This window comes from Harpegnathos saltator, unplaced genomic scaffold (assembly GCF_003227715.2).
Source record: "Harpegnathos saltator strain DR-91 unplaced genomic scaffold, Hsal_v8.6 scaffold69, whole genome shotgun sequence".
NCBI classification, from domain to species: Eukaryota; Metazoa; Arthropoda; class Insecta; order Hymenoptera; family Formicidae; genus Harpegnathos; species Harpegnathos saltator.
Genome location: NW_020230526.1, coordinates 74,726 through 81,977, shown reverse-complemented (window position 1 = coordinate 81,977; position 7,252 = coordinate 74,726).

Sequence of the window (7,252 nt, the reverse complement as noted above, 5' to 3'; positions counted from 1 at the left end):
TCGTCGTTGTTGTTTCGTTGTTCGAAGTTTCGAAGGTTCATCGTCATTCGCAACGACTATGCCGACAGGACACAACGGCACGCAGTTCAAAAGACGTACGTTTACATAAAAATCGACATTTCGGCCGTCGTCGCCGCGGTCGCCACTCAATTCGGTTACAATCACAGTCGCTCCGGGTTCGCGATACTTGACAGCCACAGCAAATTCCCACAGGTTGAAGCTCGAGTTATTATCGTTGTCGTCGTCGTCGTCGTTGTCGTCGTCCTCGCTGTTAAGAATAGTCATGTTGTCGAGTCGAACGATCGGCATCTCGTTGACAGCGAGCATTATATACGGCACCTGATATTGCTGCGGGGATGCATGTACGCAGCGATGATATCTGCGCAGAGCGTATTCGCGCATCCACTTGACCGTGCGTTGAACAGCAGCAGCCTCGTTAATGATATACGACTCACGCATCGAGTGAACCCGATTCATGACTCGTCCGGCGTTCCCGATGTTCCCTACGTTGAAGTAGCTGAGAAATCGATCAAAACCGCGAGGCATGCGCAGACACGTCATCGCATTGAGATTGACGACTCGCATTCGCTTGATCATCTCGTGATCGTACTCAGGATCGCTGTGAGTCTTTGCGCATAGAAATGGTTGCGTCACTTTCGCGCATTCGAAGGGAGCGTCCGGAGCGCGAAAGCGAAAAATCAACTCATTGTCGCCGTCGTCTACAAGCGTGCCGCTCACGCTTGCTGAGGCCGATGTGGTCGCGGCAAGAAATCCGGTGCGCGCGAAACGTACCGTACGCGCGCGATTAGTGCGAATCTCACTCTTCATCAGTCGCTTCATTGATTCGCACCAATCGTGTTTGATGTGTGTCTTGCGACTGATGAAGGGCAACAGATTGGCCCGCTGGGCCATTGAGGCGTATTGCGCCACTATGTAACGAACGCGACTTGACAAATCGGCCATATTTCGTGATGGCGACTGTTGCTGCTGCTGCTGTTTGTCATCCTCGTACGAAGATGACAGCGACGACTCGACCGCCGCGCGCACGGTGCGTTCAAATTCGGTCATGAGCGCCGTGTAGAGCGCCGGTGCGTTCGAGACGCGCTTGTTGCACAGATGATCGATGTCGCATCCCTTGATGGCCGTGTTGCGAAAAATCGTGCTCTTCCTGCCAGTGATCGCGGTTGTTTTGCCGATGCCGCGCAACATGTACTCGCGACAATTACGAAAGAATGAACTCGGCGACAGCCCATCGAACGGCGGTTGCAATGCATCTCGAGCAAAATCGCTTACTACCGCAGCAGTTGCAATGGCAGATGTATTGTTCGCTTCATCGCGGTCAAGAACGTATTCGCCACGCGCGTCAATCAGTTCAGCTTCGCGCTTTCGCTTATCTCGCATTCGGAGTTCGCCTGATTTACCCAAATACAACATGTGGCCCTTTCCCGTGCGATCGTACACGTACAGGCACTGTGGTGTTGATTGAATTTGTGTGTTCACGATACCGGTGTCCCTGGCGCGCGTCGGTGCTGATGAAGCTATTGAACAACCAAAAGTTGCCGAATGCAAATACGCGACCGAGATACTCGGACTCGGGCTCGTTGGCCAGAGACAAATTCTGTTGTCGTTGTTTGAAGGACAACGACCTGTCATCGTCATCTTCTCCATCACTGCTGCCGCCGCCGCCACCGCTGCTGCCGCTGTTGCTCCGTGACTCGAGCAAGTCGGTGATGTCGATAGTGATGAGAGCCTGCGGTATCGTCGTCCGTATAGCCCGATCGAAATTCGTGCCTATCACAAGTGGTAGAAAGTTACACACGTGCATAGATAATCGAACGCCGCTGCCGCCGCCGCCGCGGTTATTATCAGCCAGGTCATCTTTGCGTCGGTTCTCGGTGTCGTTATTGTTGATCGACATTGAGATATTGACGCATGCATTGTATCGACTGGTAACGAGGATGCGAGAGAGCTCGTGAGCTCGCACACCAGCGAAACTGCGACGTCCATCATCGGTGAACGCACCGATTGCGTCCTGACATAACTCGCACGAGTAACGTTCATACAAAGCGTTCCATTGGCACAAAGCGTATCGCGTTTGCGGATACGAATCGCGCAAGTATGTCAGATATTCGGAACCGTTCATCATCTGAAGTGCCGCGCGTTCGGATCGCACTGTGATCGCACACAGTCCTGATCGTCGTCGCCGTCGCGCCGATCATGCTCCGAGGGGCGTAACAACTGGTACTTTTAGCAAGCTTTTTCGCACAGATTCATAAAGTCGTCCAACCACTGACGCGCTGTTGGGTATCTACCGCCGTAATAACCGCCGCTGACGTCGTAGGGTCGACGATACGGCTGCGGCGGAGATTCGCGTCGGCGACTTCCAGTTTGCGCGCAAATGAGTCGATGTGGCAGTACCGACGTATGAAATAAGGCGTGATAAATTCCAGACGTTTTGGGTGGAAATAGACAGGCGTGAGACACGCGATCGTTGATCGATGCAGTACGGACCATCGCACCGTAAGAGCAACTCACATACACCATGAGCATGAATACACGCAAGGTGTGCACGTAAGCCGAGTCGTCTCCCACGTCTACGAGGCCGCACGAAGACACGACGGTTATTCCAGTTGTCATAGTCGCGGCAGCGGCGGCGCTTGATCTGCTGTAACGTCCTGCGACGTTCTCTCCACCATATCATTTTTTCGCCTCTACATTAAAAGGCCAGCGAGACATATAGGTAGATTCAACCATAGAGGGTAATTGTTACTATTAAAATTTATTGATAAAAGTTCATATCTTTTAAAATAATAATAATTTTAGAAAATCGCGCGGTGCGATTTAAGGCTCCTTCAAAGTATTACAAATTATGTCCTAATAAAATTTCTGTAAAATCGATAGTTTAGAAGTTATGGCTATTTTAATGTCTCGACCAATCAGGAAAAGGCATGTTTTTCTCAGTAACTATAAGGCCTAGAAAAAAAAATCTTAATTGCTAACAATAGCATTAAAAGACCTCTATTTAACGACCATATTAACATTTTGAAAAACATTAACAATTAATAAGAAACCAACAATGTTACTTACCAGTAGACTTCAGAAAATTCTAAAATTCATACGCAGGGACTATTGGGACATCAGTAATGCGTACCTTCCGTGAAAATTAAGAAAAGTCAATTTAAAATATTTTTAACACCTACGTACATAGAGAACATTTTAGTGAAACATAAGCAAATGTCAAAACCTCAGAATATTAATTACAAAAGGAAATAATGCCAAACGAAAACAATTAATTCTTGCCCACAAACAGAGAATCCTTCTGACAGTACATTCTCAAAATTTGGTAATTCTTACTTAATATTTAATAAACCTCATTTATTTAAGTTCAGGGGTCGTTTAAAATACTCTATTTAGCTTGGAAATCCACCATTTTTGCCTTGGTCACGTTTAAATACTTTATTTAATTTAATTTAAGCCTTCTGTCCACGTTCAAGCTCCTCTTAAATATTGCACTCTTTTAAATTCGTTCGTACAGTACAACGGCTTGAACTCATCACTAATAATAAAAATTAATTGTTCATCGAATCTTCTATTACCATAAGCTTCTATAAGGTCTAAAACTCGGTAATTTATACATAAGAACCGTTTATAACAATTGTTAATTAATTACCGACGCCAATAATAACGAAACCTACCCAAGGAATCTATCTTACCGACATACGTAAGTAGAGAGCCCTATGGTAGAACTCAGCCTTGCCGAGAAACATTAATTTAACAACAGTAATAATAAGGATCCCTGTAATAAGAAATCCTAATTTTCCAGTTAACAATATTATAAATCTCTACACTCTAAAACCCACTGTTAACAATATGCATTTCTTATAATAATTCTTAATAACCACATTTAAACATTAATAACAAATATTCTTTTATTATAACACATGCATATTGTCTTTATAAAAATCATAACTAATTAACATTATAACTTTCTATTACACTATTCATATAATACTAAATTAGGCGTATATTATAACCTTAAGAACCACACATATATAATATTAACCATTTTTTTTATTAAATTATAATATTATAAGGCATAAATAATTACGCGCACATATAAATTAATAAGCCAGACTGGCGACAGGAAGTCTCAAAGATAAGGCACGCACGCAGCCGGGCCACCGAAGGTGCTCTGGAATCCCCGAGTAACCCGAGCCCATATCAGGTAACATAGGGCATCCTGTTGACCACGCTCCTTATCACATCCGGCGGCGCGCCGAGATGTCTCGATGCCCCGTCAGCATCACGCCACTCAGTCCCACTCTGAAAAACCTTGAACGCTCCTACTCTGGATCCCTCTCGTATAATCCCATTACTCCTACCATATAGCCTACCCCACTCTTGAGTTCCATTGTCCGGACCGAACGAGGCCCCGGGAGCACTCCCACCGCAGAGTCGACATCGGAAGTTCATACAGTACAGACGTGCCTCTTAGGAGTGCCTCCAAGACATCTTTGTTAATTTGACGCAAAGAGGAAAAGTGTCTCTGAGCGACCGTGCCACCACGGACAACGGTCGTCTCGCATAAGAGCCTCTTCCTACGCTCCTTCAGAGCCTTTGCCTTGTGCTATTCAAAATCTGGAAGATTTCTTAGGAAACTTGCCAGAACATCCACGGTGTTTTATAATACTCAAAGTGTGCGGATAAGTCGACTCCCCGCTCGAGTTGTGCCGTGGCTAGAGTGGTCCCAACAGTATTGAGAGTATTCTGGAATAAAAAAGCCTGTTCTTTGAGATTTCTCTGCAAAAGTCTGAGCTACTGAAATAAATAGTAAGTATAATATTTTAATGCACAACACTCACATACACCGCGTTTCGCGCAAGTGAAATACAATCGCGATCTAAGCCTTAGGAACATTGTTACGCGAGTGAACCAGTGACGTTTCACCATACGCCAAGTCGAATTATTTAACAGATACCATAGCGTCACGCTGAAATTTTCGTTCATGTCGGTTCGTAACTGCCTTACATAAGGACCATTCATTATAATCCGAATAGTGTATTATCTACGTTTAGTTTGTCAAACCGCTCTTAGAATTTCGTTCCGATTTCCTTAGGATACGCTATACAAGCTAGTATATATATAAAGAGAGAGAGAGAGAGACAATCTTCAGATTCTTCTTTTTCTAAATCGTGATTACGAAACCCCAGTGTCTGTCAACGCAGTGAACTACGCTCACACACTTATTATTCCCTTTCCATCCTTGCGGGCGCATGACACGGTGCAAGCACAGGGTTACGCGCGCACGGCATCGGTGCCAAGCACAGAGCCGTATTGGTATAGTCAGAATCCTTATCAGCAGTGGCATCCCACCACTCTGACATCGTCTCCAGGCGATTCCTTACGCCGGAGACTCTGCTTTGAAAATCTGCTTACTCCAACCTCCTAGGCCTTCACCTCGTTAATAGACATTGAATAAAAATAAAAATTACAATTATCTCGTAACAAGGACTCACAGAGACGTTCCTTCATGTTAGCCTTCTATCTATCTCTCTCATTAGCTATTTTAGTTATAAGACATTTATATGCNGTTAATTGGATGATTTAGAAATTTTCAAAAGTCGATAAGTTAATAAAAAATTAGAGCACTATTGTAACAATATATTCTAGAGACTAAATAGAATAACAAAGTTTAATATTACTTTTTCTTCCGACAAGTAATTAACGATATATCGTAAGTTAAATGTTGAAAGAGTTATCCTTAAATATCTTAAAAAATATTAGGTAAATAAAAAAATATTTCTAATGAAAGTTGTTCAAATTAATTGGTAGGAAAAGACGATAATAAAAAATTGGGATTTACACTTAAGAAAATTAATAATCAATAAATATCTCGAAAATGACGCCAGCTATAAACAAAATGCTATCGCTATCTCATGTTCCCTCTGTAAACCAAACAACTTTTGTCTGAAATAGTTTTTTGATTTAACGTAGTGTTTCTAATTATTTATCAGCGCTCATTAATTATTTTATCGTTCGTCACGTCCAGTGAGATACGCCGTGACAAACCAAGTTACAGATGAACCATACATTCCAGCTACCCGTCAAAGATGCCCGATCAACTACGCACGCATCAATGGTGTACTGTCGAACGACAATCATCTTGACCGTGAATGATATCTGAGGCACAGTTCTACGTTTGGGTCTACTGTTCATAGAACAATAGCTTCTATACAATAGGTTTGACAGATTGCTACATTATGAACTCGCCATCATATTGAGTTGCTCGGTAAGGATTTAATTGCGATATTTTTTTTCAATCGTATTTTATTGTGCACCTTGTTGTTACAGATTGCAGATACGCTATAAATTAAGAGAAATAATGGAACTTACGTTACCACTGCTAACGTGGCCATATCGTACAATTATACTGGTCAAACTATATTGGACAGGCAACGCTTATGATTACTTTCTACTTTGCGAATAGGAGGCCGAAGTTATTGGACGCTTTTTGAATGGCGTCACATGCTCAGTTCTTTGCAATCGTCGAATTTCATTGGACCGTAATGTAAGCGTGATATCGCAGCTACATAATGCTTCGCCTGATATAATCGAACGGGCTGGACAACGAAAGTCTCTTTCCCATATTATACGACTCGAATAAAAATAAATAAGAATCCAGTGTACCACATTAACCAATAAAACGATTACTTTTGATATCTCTACGTTTTCTCTTAGCACTATTCAATCTAGACAACGATGTATCTGGTGGTGATCGCCTGCGTTGCCCATCTTCTATATTTCTGTTTAACGTATCAGCATTTTCAACTGGAAAAATTTCAGCAGATGCCTCATCTCGTCCGGCAAGCTCAAGTTCTAGTTGGCTTATTACGACCTTCGCTATGGCTAAAACACTATCTAATATTTCTATCATCATCGTTGTAGCCTCAACCAACTTTACATTTGCCGCGTGGAGTGTTACAATGTCAGCATTCAGAACAGTATCGCTGTTTACATCGCTATGTTGTCGTACATTTTGCCGCTGAAATCTACAGTCGCTTTCTCACTCCAATTGGCGCCTTTCTCATCGCATCACTGCGCTTTTCTCAGCGCTAGAAGTAACTTTCTTTCCTCCGCTTCAGAATCTGCGCTCTCGTCGCCATGCGCGTTTGTATCCTTACGGTTGCTCACACCTTCACGTTCGTCCAAATCGGTAGCCACGAAACTGGAACGCGAAGCAGGGGCACCCTCA